Source organism: Rattus norvegicus, chromosome 1 (assembly GCF_021556685.1).
Source record: "Rattus norvegicus strain SHRSP/BbbUtx chromosome 1, alternate assembly SHRSP_T2T, whole genome shotgun sequence".
Lineage (NCBI taxonomy): Eukaryota > Metazoa > Chordata > Mammalia > Rodentia > Muridae > Rattus > Rattus norvegicus.
Genome location: NC_141534.1, coordinates 8,351,523 through 8,365,954, shown reverse-complemented (window position 1 = coordinate 8,365,954; position 14,432 = coordinate 8,351,523). Strand labels below are relative to the sequence as shown.

General features: G+C 45.3%; 1 protein-coding gene and 1 pseudogene across 4 annotated transcripts in view; one reads left to right on the top strand and one right to left on the bottom strand.

Moving 5' to 3' along the window:
• The window catches only part of Utrn (utrophin), a 502,827-nt gene that overhangs the window by 20,545 nt on the left and 467,850 nt on the right, over positions 1–14,432 (top strand).
• On the bottom strand, positions 9,150–10,955 carry LOC148006831 (large ribosomal subunit protein eL36 pseudogene; annotated as a pseudogene). The gene is made up of 2 exons (XR_015643895.1): positions 10,866–10,955; positions 9,150–9,519 (listed from the first exon to the last, which is right to left on the bottom strand). The product of XR_015643895.1 is annotated as a large ribosomal subunit protein eL36 pseudogene (transcript).

The following is a 14,432-nucleotide window of genomic DNA, read 5'->3' as shown; positions in this document are numbered from 1 at the left end:
AGTGTGTGTGTGTGTGTGTGTGTGTGCGCGCCTAGAGGTATACTGAGACCAGACAGAGGAGGGCATCTCTCTGTTACCCTCTGCTTTATTCTTTTGAGGCAAGGTATCTGTTTGAATATGGGCTTGGCTGACAGCTAGGGAACCCTAAGGATCCTCTTGTCTTTGCCCCTGAAGCACTCTGGTTCCAGGTGCTCCCACATGCCCACGCTTAGCTTCTGACATGGCTGTTTGCTCGGGATTTGAACTCAGACTCTTCTGCAAGCCCTCTGAGGTGTCTTCCCAGTCCCCAGGGACGTACTGTTTAAAGGAGGCACATCATGAGGTCTGAAACATCTTGTCTTCCTAACAGTACGTACTCCCTCTGCCCTCATCCCTACAACCCTTGTGCATGGGGGCCAGGCTGTTCTGTGAAGGGCCCAGGCTGTGGTCCTGCTCTGCCTGTGTAACCAATGGACTTGGCTTTGGCTCTCCTGCCAGATTGCTTACCCTCTCCCGTCATTCGGTTTTGAAGTTTCTGCCCTCCCACTACTGTTCCCAAGTCCATGTTTCCCTCTCGCTCCCTCTGTATTTCTACTTTTGACTGCGGTGGCTTTTGAATATGCTTTCCTCTTTTGACTCTTGGACGCCAGCCTTTAGCTGAGTCTTCACACGCAGCGAGGGATCAGTAAAGACGTTTGGGGCTCCCTCTGGTCTAAAAACACTAGACCTTCCTGTGTGCGTACCCTCCTCCACATTCAGCAATGGCTACTGCCTAGTCCTCATTGTTTGCTGCTGTGCTCAGGGTTGAATAAGGCCCATTGGTCACTGACCTGAGTGCTGGGATTACAAGATGGCTACCATGCCTGTCCATTTTTATGTGGACTCTGTGGGTTGAACTCTAATTCTCATTCTTTAAGAAAGATTTATTTACTTATTATGTATAAGTACTTGTAGCTGTCATCAGACACACCAGAAGAGGGCATCAGATCTCATTACAGATGGTTGTGAGCCACCATGTGGTTGCTGGGATTTGAACTCAGGACCTCTGGAAGTATAGTCAGTGCTCTTAACCACTGAGCCATCTCTCCAGCTCATTTAGTTCTCATTTTTAAATATCTGTTTCCCGAAATGGGCTATTGCCGTGTGTTCTGACTGGCTTCAAACTCATGGTTCCTCTACCCCAGCCTCCTGAATGATAAGCTCATAATCTTGTCCACCAGGCCTGACTTGTGCATTACTTTAAAACAAAAAGTTTCAGTGATATATGTATCTATTTTACCTATCCGTGTTCTAGAAGACAGGATATACTTGAGGAAATGGCGTATTCATGCGATGCTGAACAAGAGTTCTTTGTAAAGAAAGCAAGGAAAGAGCACTAATCTCATTTTGAAGTGGGAGTAATCATCTTGGACAACTAAAAGAAAATCTGTAGGCAGAAGAGCCCGAAAAGCTATTCCAGCTCATCTTTAACTGAAGACGAGGGGTGTTTAACCTGGCGCTGCGAAGATGATGTCATCCTGTGTCACCGAATTCAGCTTCCGCAGAGATGGTGGGGTAAATGCAAATTAAAAATAAATCGAGAGCAGATGTTGAAAAATACCTTTCATTTAGGGAATAATTAAGCAGTGGAAAGGTCACTGGAGTTTAGTCAATAAAGCTGGGATGTGCTGAAGTCATAATTATTCAGCCAACAGATGCCTGCTTCTGCTTGTGTTCTGCTGGGGAGCATTTGGGACTGGCGATTGGAGGGAAGCTGTTGGATGGAAAGTTCCATCTTCCCTAGTTGTCTATCCAGTGGACTAACTCGAATGTACACTTCCTGAGCCACCACACACAGAAGTCGTGGTGCATTAACTTTGAAGCAAAGCAGAGGATCCCCTTTCAAACCTCTTGTAATGGCTGGGAGCAGTGTGTTGCTGATTTCTGTGTGTCAGATGCTTAGACCCTGAAAAGGGTGGCAACTTATAGAAGAAAGCATTGGGGCTCATGGTCCTAGAGGGTTATAGTCTGGGACGGTCTTGTTGGGGAGTGTGGTAGCAGGGAGGCACGGTCCTGCAGCAGTAGCTGAGTTTACTTTTTTCTCTTTTTTCTGGCAAATGATTGGGAATGACTTGGGCTCTTTAAAGCCCTCCCCCAGTGACACAACTCCTCCAACAAGGCCACACCTCTAATCCTTCCCAAAGAGTTCCACTAACTAGAGACCAAGCATTCAATTACACGAGCCTATGGGAGCCATTCTTATTGAAACCACCATGGGAATCTTGACTGTTTTCTCTAGTAGATTGTAGAGCATATAATGATAGTATTGAGGGAGCTAGAGAGAAAGAGCGGTGGTTTGCCAGTTAAGAACATATCCTGCTTTTACAGAGGACCCAAGTTCAGTTCCCAGCACCCATAGAGGTGGCTCATAACTAGTTGTAACTCCAGGCCTATCTAGGAGCTCTGATATCCTCTTCTGGCCTCTGAGAGCAATTACACTTGATGTGTATAAACTGATACATATGTACATTATTAAAGGATACTATTAAAATTTCTATAGCTGTTTTGCATATTTTATTTCTTTTGCATTTTCTGAGGTTTTAGGTTGAACATGGAACCAGCATTAGAGAGGTAATTTGAAAAATGGAAGGCACTGGAATATAGGACAGTGAATGGTTTGAGAAGGTTAATATTTAGGTAGGTCGTTGACCTAGGTCATAGGATGCTGTTTTACAGGTAAAATGTAGTTAGTCTCAGGCTGGGGAGTGACTTGGTTAGTATGAGGGCCTGAGTTTAGGTCCCTAGTAACCACCTAAAAGTGGGGACAGTAGGAACAGTAGCACATGTATCTGTGACCCCAGTGCTGGGTGTGGGGTAGTCTCAATGGAGAGGCCAGCAGTCTACCCCAAATTGGTGAGCTGTGGGAGTATTGAAAGAAAGACCTGTCTAAAAATATTTGGTTGAGAATGATAGAGGGAGACACTTGATATTGACCTCTGGCTCTCTCTGGTTCTCTCTCATACACAGAGATGCATGTATCTTTGTAGGTTGAAGAGAGCAGAGCTTGTCAATAAATGATTGCATTATATATATTTTAAATAATCTGCCTTATGCACATTTTATTAGAAAAATTTCCCAGTTCTGATAATATATTCTTTTAAAAAATGATTTTACTATATGTATGTGTGCATATTTATTTACTCTATGTGTGTGTGTGCGCGTGCATGTATGTATGTGTAAACACATGTACAACAAATCGCAAGTGTGGAGGTCAGAGGGCAACTTTTGGGAGTTGGTTCTGTTCTACTTGTGATCTAGGGATCAGACTCAGGTTGTCAGGCTTGCTGTTGTGTGTTTGTACTCACTGGGCCTCCTCGCTGGGCTATGATTATGTCCTTCCAGGAGATCAGGCTCCATCAAAAAGTTTTAGAGAGGAGGACATGGTGTGTAATTAGGGTCCTGTGTTCACAGTACTAATATCTGGGGATTCTGATGGCTGAGAACTCAGCAGTAATTTCAGTGACTCACATCGTTGCTGTCACTCCAAGTCCAGGGTCTTGCTTTGGCCTTTGTTGTCCTACAGCCGTTCAGTGACTGGGTCGCTCAGATCAAGGTGAGTAGACACAAGGTTTGAAGGACAGAATTTGTGATATTGTTTGACCCAGTTTTGCATATAATGAATTTTTATTTGTTGACGAATCGCTCCCTTTTGCTAAAAGTGGCAAATAATCAGACATAAATTACTAATTAACAGCCCTGGTTCAGGTTTTAGTTATTTATGTTTTAATTAGTGAAACTCGAGCTGTATAAGGAAATTTCTGCGTTAAAGATATTGACTTATTTGCCACGATGTTCTTCCACATGGCTTCGTTCTTACCATGGCCATGCCCCAGAGGAAGTGAAGCAGTGTGTCCTTGCTTCTCACTTCACGTCTAGACCAGATCTTCCAGTTGGCATCTCCATTATGCACTTTGCATTTCCAGCCAAAGCCTGTCGTTGAGATGTTACTTCCTTCCTGTCTCAGTCTTACTTTCTTGTGGCTCTGATTGAATTCACTGATAGAACAACACAAGGGAGAAAGAGTTGTTGTTTTGTTTCCTAAAGAGGCTGTCTTAGGGTTTTTACTGCTGTGAACAGACACCGTGACCAAGGCAACTCTTATGAAGGACAACGTTTAATTGGGACTGGCTTATACGTTCAGAAGTTTAGTCCATTATCATCAAGGCGGGAACATGGCATCGTCCAGGTAGGGATGGTGCAGGAGAAGCTGAGACTTCTACATCTTCATCTGAAGGCTGCTAGCAGAATAGTGACTTCCAGGCAGCTAGGATGAGGGTCTTAAAGCCCACACCCACAGTGACACACCTACTCCAACTAGGCCACGCCTTCTAATAGTGCCACTCTCTGGGCCAAGAAAATACAGACCACCACAGAGGCTTAACAGTCCATCATGGTAGGGAAGGCTTGAGGGCAGGAGTAGGAGGCTGGGTGGTCATATTGAATCCCTCCCTATTCAGGAACTTGAGCAGGACCAGGAAGTAGGGCATGGCTAACAACAGGGCCCACCTCTTGTCAAGGTTCAATCTGTTGCTGTGTATTGTAAAGCCAAACTCTCTATCACAAGGTTTAGTTGATTCAAGGTTTTCGGCTTTTGTTGTGCAAACCTTGCTTCTTAATTTAAAACTATTGTTTGAGTAAAGATGCCTAGGGCCTGTAGCAGGGCAGAAGAGAGGTAGACGGGGCTTGGGATCTGAGGAGAGACCAGGGGCAGGGAGGAGAGAGAGAAGGAAGGAGATGCCACGGAGAGGTGAATTGTGGGACCTGGCCATGAAGGCTGGCCTGTTGGAGTAAGAGCTGCCCAGGTAGAATATGGCAAGTGATATCTTGAGGTAACTGACAGGGAAGTAGACAAACTAACACGGAAGGTTGATATCTGCTTAGCTATAACTCATTAAGGCTTATTGTAAATATACAGGTTTTGCGTCTTTTATTTGGGAACTAAATGATCTAAGGTAGGGTAGAAAACCCCAAATACATATTATTTGCTACAACCCCCAGTGATCTACTTCTCTGAATGAGGCTCTACCTGCTGAAGGTTCCACAACCTACCCAAACCCACAAGCTGGGGACCAAGTGTTCAAGTCCGTGAGCCAATTGGGATCATTTCACATTCAAACTACAATACTCCTTCGGTCACTCAGTGATCCCCTGCCTTCTAAGAGTTACTCTTGCTTTACTCATTTTAATATAAACCGGGATGGTCCTTCCAGCAGTATTTTCTCTTCCTGGTTGTCTTGTTTTTTTGCTCTGGGGGTTACGTCCTGGTCTTGACCACGCCCCATAGGATTTCATCATATCAGTTCTTTGAGTTTAAATTTCTGTTCCCCATGCCGGATATTTCCAGCCATCTCTGACCTCAGCAGCATTGCCAACACACCTCCTTCACGTGGCTCTTTCTCTTTCCTGTTCCATTACGTGTGTCGAGCTGCTTCCCTGGTTGCACTGAATTCTTTGTCTTCCAGGCAGTGGAAGATGGCTGGATCATAGCCCCGAGTCCCAATTCTATGTCCAGTTGCCCATTGCGACCACAGTAAGGGCTTTGATGGTACGTGGCTGAGTACCTTTCGCACTCTTCTGGACGTTTATTTCATACCGTCTCCTCAAACGTTCACTCTTTTCATCCCAACTCTTGGCTGGTGACGTCGCCAACCATTGTCCTAAGAGAATAGAGTCCAACTGAAGGGGACTCCATTTGCTCCCACACCATATCTCTCTAATGTGGCATTTGTCCTTAACTAGGACTAGCCAAAACCCAAGGTTAGCCCCACTCTGTACAAACCCAAGGTTAGCCCCACTCTGTACATGGTATTTTCATATCTTTTACTTGGTATATTTCTCCTCCTGTCTTCATCCCTGCCAGTTCCTCATTCATGGGTCCCACCAGGAGACAAATCTGGTTTTGTTTTTTCCTCTCTTGGTGGACCTTTGCCTGATCCTACCTGTGTCGTTTGCTGCCACTGCTCCTCCCACCTTCACACTAAGAAATGCTTTCTCAAGAGCTTTGTGTACCAACAGTTGTACCTTCCATCCCATCCCATTCTGTCCAGGAATCACTCAGGTCATGGATCGCCCCTGCCAGGCTATCAGGTTACTAGAAATCTCCATGTTGTAAAATCCACGGGTCCTTTCTCCAGGGGTCAGCTCTCAGCCACTGTCTTATTTTTGTCTCTCAATAGCTTCATCTCAGAACCGCCGTATGGCGTATGCTATCATTTGAATTGTCCTCTGAATTTTATGTGTGGGAAACTTAAACCACAAGTCAATGCAACTGTCAGTAGTTTGAAGAGGGAGGGGTCTTTGGAGGTAAGGCGGGCACGAGTGTTCAGTCTTCGTAGGTAGATTCATCCATGTGTAACTTAATGGATTGTCCAGGGATCCATTGTATTACTGCATTCAATTGGTTATCGTTCTCTCTGACCTGCCTGCTCTGTCTCATGATGTCGTGTCCTACACTGAGTTAGGATAAAACAAGAAAGTCCTTACCAGATGCTCGGTAGACACCAGTGCCATACTGTTTTGGATAGCTCTTGAACTGTGAGTTATGTAAACCTTTATGCTTGGTAAACTATCCAGCCTCAGGTCCTCTCTTATAACAATAGAAAATTGACAAGACGGCTCAGTAAAGCTGAAGTCAAGCCCATGGTAAAGTGATTCTTTTCAGAGCGGTAGACCGTGGTACACAAGTCTGAAGTAAGTCCCTGTTCTATTTTTCATGAAAGCTAACCTTCAGGGGGTCTACAGAACCCGGTAAGTCACCATTCATTTTTTTTTCTTATTGTATAAGCAGGTATCTCTCAGATCAGGGATTTTTTTTCCTGTTTGCTTTTTCCATCTCTGTGACTAACTCCCATCTTTGGAGACTTGCCTGACTGACCTAATTCAAACAGCAAAATCTCCCTAGGACATCATCCTCTATCATGGTACTTTGCCTAAAATTCTTACCTGCCACTCCAGAAGTAATGTGTCACATGTGCCCACTGTGTCTGTCTGTCAGAATGCTGAGGGCTGGCAGCAGAGAAGGCAGTCTGTCAGGTTGGATCCCTAGTTCAAAGGACCTCTTGGCTCCCAGTATCTGCTCTAAATATATGTTGAGAGAATACACAAGTTGCCATTTTTATTCATTCTAACAGGTATGTAGTCCCTGAGGCAGATATCAGACAGATCTTTATAGTACCTTTATATACTGATTGATATGCTTTACGGCAGCCTTTGACTGAGCTTCCCCGATGAAGGTCTGTGGGATGCTTTTTTCAACAGCCAGGTGTGGAGTGAGGACTGAGTCAGTGTTATTGGAAGGATGTGAGTGGTAGCCAACATTGCCCTTCAGTCTAAGATTTACTTAATTTTTATTTGGTATCATCATTTGACCAGGCATGCTTTCCCCCCCTTCCCCCTCCCCACTCCTCACCCTCCCCCAATCAAGAGGATCTCCCTGTGTAGCCCTGAATGTCCTGGAATTCCTTGTGTAGAACAGACTGGCTTTGAACTCCTAGATATCTGCTACCTCTGCCTCCTAAGTATTGGGTTCAAAGGCATGAGCCACCCCCATCCCCATCCTCCATGCGATGCATGCTTTTAACACCAGCACTTGAAAGGCAGAGGCAGGTGGAGCTCTGTGAGTTGGGGGCCAGCCTGTCCTATGTAGTGAGTTCTAGGCCAGCCAGTGAGACACTGCCTTAAAAGGGCAAACAAACACCTATTTAGTGAAGTGATGCCAGCCAGTTTTTCTCCTAGATGCATCTTTGATCATTTGTTCAGAATGATAGGGGTCTAATTTCACACTCCCACGTGGAGACATCCAGTTCTCCCAGGACCTGTTAGGAGGCTATCTTTTCACCACTACATGTTTTGGACAGCTTTGCCAAGCACGAGGTGACTATGGTGTTGGGCTTGTTTCTGGGCCTTCCATTCTCTTCTGATGGTCCATATGTCTGTTTCTGTGACTGCATGGCATTGCAGTATAATTTGAGATCAGGTACTGTCATATAACCAGCACTGTACTTTCAGATTCTTTTGGCTATTTGGAGTACTTTGTGCATCCATATGAGTTTATGATTGCTTTTTCTATTTATGTGGAGAATGCTACTCAAACTCTGATAGGGATTGCATCTGGAGATTGTTTTACCCAGTACAGATATCTTTGCAGTATTAACTCTGCTAATTTATGAGCATCTTGCCTTGTCTTCTGTTGTGGTCAGTTTGTTGAGCTAGAAGGCAACCCCAAGCATTGTTCGTAAGGTGCTGTCCGCCTATGGTTTTGGAGACAAAGCCTCTCGGTGGCCAGGCTAGCTGCTCAGTGGGCCTTGGCGATCTCTGCCTGTCTGCCTGATGTTATCAGTCTTCTGGTATTACGAGTGTGTGTCTCCTAATGCCTGACTTTCCTCTCTTCCTCCTCTTCCTCCCTCCTCACTTCCTCCCTCTCTTCATCTCCATCCTTTCAGTGATAAAACTAAGGGTATTAAGTGTATAAGCAAGCATTTTATTGAGTTATTGATCTAGTGTTCTTAGGTACTTTAAAAAACTGTTTTTCAAACATCTGCTAGCTATGTATGTATGTATGTATGTGTGTTTATGTATGTGTGTGTGTGTGTATGTATGTATGTATGTATGTGTCTGTGTATAAGTTGTAACTGGGATAGCCTGAAGCTACTGAGTATGTTTCTCTGTCCTGCTACTTTGCTGACTATGTATTAGTTCTAAGAGTTCTCTGTGGAGTCTTCTAGCATCAGAAGTGCTAAAGAAGAGTGGTGGAGGATATGATGAGGGAGAGGAGAAAGGAGCAGGATATTTGAAACAATACCGAAAAGTAGAAAAAGAAGGAAGAAAGTTGCCCAGTAATGAAAAGGATCAAATATAAAATCGGTCGGATGTAAGAGTAAGAAATAAAAAACCCAATATGGTCAAGTGACAATACTGCTGCAGGCAGGGCACAGAGGAAGATAGAAAAGGAGGAAATGGAACAAAACAGAGAAAAAGAAGAGAAAGCGACAACAAGGAGAACTACAACAATAACAAACTCCAAATCAAACAAAAAACTACTGAAAAGAAAAAAAAGATCATTCGAAATAGTACAGAATTAGAATTAGATGAGTGTAGATAGAAGAATAAAAGTTGAAAACATGAAATTATTATTATTTTTTTTTTTGCAGGAACGATCTTTTATTGGGGGAGGGGTCATCAATCCTTGGCCGCTGCCTTCCTATGGCTGCCAGCACGTTGCTCAGCTCCTCCCGCTTTCTCTTGGCGCGGATGTGCGTGCCCACCCTAGTCTTGATGAACTTGAGTGCGCGCTTGTCCTTGGAAAACTTTGAGCAACTCCATGGCGTGCCGCTTGTAGGGCGCAAAGCTGCACACCTTCCGGATCATGGCCGGCAAGAACTTGGTGTGCTCCGTGAGGCGCACGCTGCGCTGGCCGGCCGTGTCTCTTGTTGACGCTCTTCTCCGTCACCTTGTGGCCCTTGTTGAGGCCCACGGCCATGGGGTAGTGCAGAGCCATGGTTGCTGCTCCCCGATGGCGGCCGGGACAAGAAGAAAGAAACATGAAATTCTTAAAGCTATGTAATAATGCAAAAAATTCTTCTGAAAGCCTTGTAAAAAGGAAGGGGCGTTGTAAGAGTCAGAAAGAAAGTTCAGATCCACAGGAAAGGTTTAAGTGCCGGGGCAGTTTCTTTTTGAGAGCTTGAACACTGGAAGGGAAATCATGGGCAGGGTGGGGTTGCCATGTGACTGCCAACAGCCTGTGACTGTTTCTCATGGTTTCGGCTGCCCAGGAGTCTGCTTGTGGCTGGTCCTTCCTTCAGCTCTGTAGGTAGCCATCTTTTTACGAAGCCACGCCTTTTCTCTGGGTGGGTTCTTTTACTCTCCCTCAGGATCCTAGATCCTACTCACTGGGTGGCTGGACTTCTAGCCAAGGGCTGTCTTCTAATTTTTGTAAGTATGCAGAGAAGCAACTGCCCATGGGTCCTGTCTCTACATGTGGAGGACCTAACTTCGTTCTTTTTTTTTTTTTTTTTTCTGTGCGTTTAATTTCTTTTCAAGGAATCCTTTGTTGTATATTATTAGTGATTACACACAGCAAGATTAAATTAAACACACACTTTGGACAAACATGAAATGGAAGTCAAACCTGTCAAATCCAAAGGCAGAGAGAGCTGAGCCTTGGTTTTGTTTTTTTAGACTGCAGTGGTAGATCTGGAATCTAGATGAATGGAATGGACTATTCCTTATGTGTAACAATTGTTTCCGTAGCAGGCCCTCCTGTGGGCTCAGCTCATCCCTGGTTGAGCTATTTCCTTTTGCTACACTTTGTCAGCCGGGGCCATCTATTCCCAAATAAAGGGACACTCTAAGCCCAGCTCTCCAGTATCCGGCACTGATTAGATTGCATAATAGACGTTCACTGATATGAACTGAGGTTTGCTGATGACACTCGGTAGGTCCCTTGTCCTCAGACACCTGTGACTTCATACTCTGAAGGTTTCCTGTGACTACTGAACTCCCTGCTGGAGGGATGTCTCCTATTGCTACAATGCAAGTAGCATTCCCACAATTTTGAAGTTCCTGGGCTCCCCTGCCGTGTGTGGTAGACAGTAGGCTCCAGAGGCTGACCCACCTGCAACCTCAGGCTCAGCGCTATCAAACGTCAGTTAGTCTTAGTTGATGAGGTCTGCTCCTATCTATCGAAGGCGGGAGCTCTCTCTCTTCCTAGCTACTTCCCTGCCTGGGCCAACCTTCTGCCAGCCCCACCCCTCAGTCCAGCACAATTGGGCCCTCCTGCTCTCAGCAACCGTGTCTCTCGACGGTTCCTCATCCTGGGTATGTGGGATAACAACTTGAAACTCCTTTACCTGGAATTGCTCTGTGTTCTCAGGCCTCCAGGGTATCTCAGTCCAGCTGTGACACTGGGGCTGTCAGAGTGACAAAACGGGACCTATCACCATTACTTGTCCTGGAGATGTCACCGTCACCAAGACCCCCAGTTGGATTGAGTCTTGCCGAGGGCTGAGGGCTTGCTTGTCTAGCTCCTGGCTGACCCCTTTGTGATGCCGTTTCCCTTTCCACTGCCGGGAAGGAGCTTTGCTAGGTCGCGCGTTCTGCTCTTTCCGAGCATATCCTCCTGTCCTTTTCTTCCTTTGTGAAGCTCTGCAGCTTCTCTTCCTGTGTTTTTTTTTTTTTTTTTCTTTCTGGAATAGTCTATTTAGCTCTACCTTTTCTCCTTTACTTCTAGCCACCATGTGACCTGCTGTGACTTCCAGGATCCCTCCACCCCATGAACCCAGGAGAACACCAAGGTGGCGGGCAGTGTTCTTCCTTTTTGGGCAGGGAGCAGAGTGAAGTGGGGCTAAATGTGTAGCTTTTGTGTGTGTGATGCATTTATGGGAGTGTGTGTGTGTGTGTGTGTGTGTGTATCTGTATGTGTGTATTTGTGTGTGTGTATGTGTATCTGTGTGTGTGTCTGTGTGTGTATCTGTGTATGTGTGTGTGTGTATGTTTGTGTATCTGTGTGTGTATGTGTATCTGTGTATGTGTATCTGTGTGTGTGTCTGTGTGTGTGTGTGTCTGTGCGTGTGTGGTCTGTGTGTATGTGTATCTGTGTGTGTGTCTGTGCGTGTGTGCGTGTATCTGTGTGTCTATCTGTGTATATGTGTGTGTATATCTGTGTGTGTGTATGTGTGTGCATCTGTGTGTGTATCTGTGTGTGTGTGTGTCTGTGTGTGTATCTGTGTATGTGTGTGTGTGTATGTTTGTGTATCTGTGTGTGTGTATGTGTATCTGTGTATGTGTATCTGTGTGTGTGTCTGTGTGTGTGTGTGTCTGTGCGTGTGTGGTCTGTGTGTATGTGTATCTGTGTGTGTGTCTGTGCGTGTGTGCGTGTATCTGTGTGTCTATCTGTGTATATGTGTGTGTATATCTGTGTGTGTGTGTGTCTGTGTGTGTATCTGTGTATGTGTGTGTGTATCTGTGTGTGTGTGGTGCATGTATGGGAGTGTGTGTGTGTGTATCTGTGTGTGTGTGGTGCATGTATGGGAGTGTGTGTGTGTGTATCTGTGTGTGTGTATCTGTGTATGTGTGTGTATCTGTGTGTGTGTATGTGTGTATATGTGTGTGCATCTGTGTGTGTATCTGTGTGTGTCTTTGTGTGTGTATCTGTATCTGTATGTGTGTGTGTATCTGTGTGTGTGTGGTGCATGTATGGGAGTGTGTGTGTGTGTGCGTGTATCTGTGTGTGTGTGTGTATCTGTGTATGTGTGTGTGTATATCTGTGTGTGTGTATCTGTGTGTGTGTATCTGTGTGTGTATCTGTATGTGTGTGTGTGTCTGTGTGTGTGTATCTGTGTGTGTATATCTGTGTATGTGTGTGTGTATCTGTGTCTGTGTATGTGTGTGTATGCACATGCTTTAGTAGGATGCTGTGCATACGTGTGAGGTCAGAGAACAAATTACTTCTCAGAGTTTGTCATGAGGGTTTTGAGGAGCAAACTTAGGTTCCTAGGCTTGCATCGTCAGGGGGCAAGTCCCTTATCCTCTGACACATCTTGCCAGCCTGACCTCTGTGCCTGGCTTTTATGTGATTTGAACTTATGTCCTGTCCTTGCGCTTGCAAAGCAAGGACATTTAGCTGCTTCACCTCTACACTCCTGCTTTCATTTCTTAAATATATCCAATATATCTAGATCTGTTGACGTTTGCTTTGAGCCAGGTTCTTGCCATGTAGTTCATGCCACTCTCCAACAAAGCGTCTCTCTCTCTCTCTTGCTCCCTGAGTACTGGGGTGTAGGCAGGTGCTCTGGGCTTCTTTCTGTTTGTTTTTGATGCCTTTAAATCAGAAGAGCATCTAAGAAAGACCAAGCACTTTCAGTTCACCTAGTGGACTTTGGATGCTCCGGCTCATTTGCATATGGGACCTCTTTTATTGTTTCCTTCTGTTATTTACCTGATACAATTTTCTGGAAGGACGTCTTGAAATCACGACTGCTTCTTACAATGTCCCTCCTCTGTGGCTTTGTTTTTCTTTTTCCCCCTTTCTGCTCCCTCTCACTGGACTGGAGTGGTACTTTGTTCTTTCAGCTGTGATCCTGATAGTTGTCTGATATTGCCACATGGCCTGCTAAATTTAACTATAAAGCAGTTGATTTAGATCATATGCAAATGCACTAGGTAGAGAGATTTTTAAACTGTGTGACGAAGAAACCTCAAAATGCAGTGGCTCAAATAGGATCACCACTAATTTTTCTCATCTTATTGGTCAGCTTTGGTGGGCGAAGGGAGCAGATGAGGCTAAGGGTCTCTCAGGACTCAGGGTTCCCTCTTCCTTTCTTTAAAAAAAAATAACTGACTTATTTGTTTGTGTGTATGTGTGTGTGCCTATATGAGTTTATGTGAACCAACATGTATGCCCGGAAAAGGGGGTTGGATCTTCTGGTCCTGGAGTTAGAGTTGATTGTGAGCCCACCAATATGGGTGCTGGGAACCGAACCCTTGTCTTCCTGAAGAACTGTATGTGCTCTAACCACTGAACTGCCTCTTCAACCCCAGGGCTCTTTCCTGTTTTCTAGTCCTTCAGCTCTGTCCAAGTTGCACAGTCCACGCAAAGGGGAGAAGGGAAATTTCAAAAGAAAGACGTCGTTTCCCTTTGTAAAGGACAGCAGGAATACGTAAATGCTGCAATTGTTGCTACTCAACTGGGCTTCGTTTATCTGTGGGGAGGTTGAGGAATGTGCTTTGTGGCAAGAGAGCCACGTGCTCAATCATAACTGGGGGTTGTGGGAAACAGGATTTCTGATGCTAAGAAAATAACAAATATACTTGCAAGTCAGTGAGCCAGCCTCAATTAAACTACAGCTCATCCGAGTCCTGTGCCTGAGCATGGATCCAGGAGAACTGGCCCCTGGAGTCAGCTCATAGGCTTGGGGATTTGCCTTCTCTTGGTGGCTCAGTTCCTTCCTGAGAGGGGCTTTGCACTCACCTGTGCTTACCTGCTTCAACTTCCATGTTCTCTGTCCCTAAACCGCCTGTAAGGTTGGTGGGGTGGTACACACCTTTAGTTCCATTTAGTTTAATTCATCGGGAGTCAGATGTAGGTAGATCCCAGTGAGTTTCAGGTCAGCCAGGGCTACTTCGTGGGGCCTGTCTGAAAACAGAACAAACCAAACCAAACAAGACAACAGATAAAATTCAGTCCTGATGCACTTGGTGTGGTCCAGCCCTGGCCAGTGAGTGAGTACAGGGCTCATTTAAGCAGATTGCAGAACTCGAGTGTCTACGATAGAAGGAGATTGCATGGGTTTGTGTGCTTGGGCCTGGGTATGTGTGTCTGCAAGATTCTGAGATCCCCATGGGTCTAGAAGGGGTCAGAAGGAAGACCTCTAACATGTAGAGTTTAGGGCAAGGGTTCTTTCTTGTTTTATAAAGAA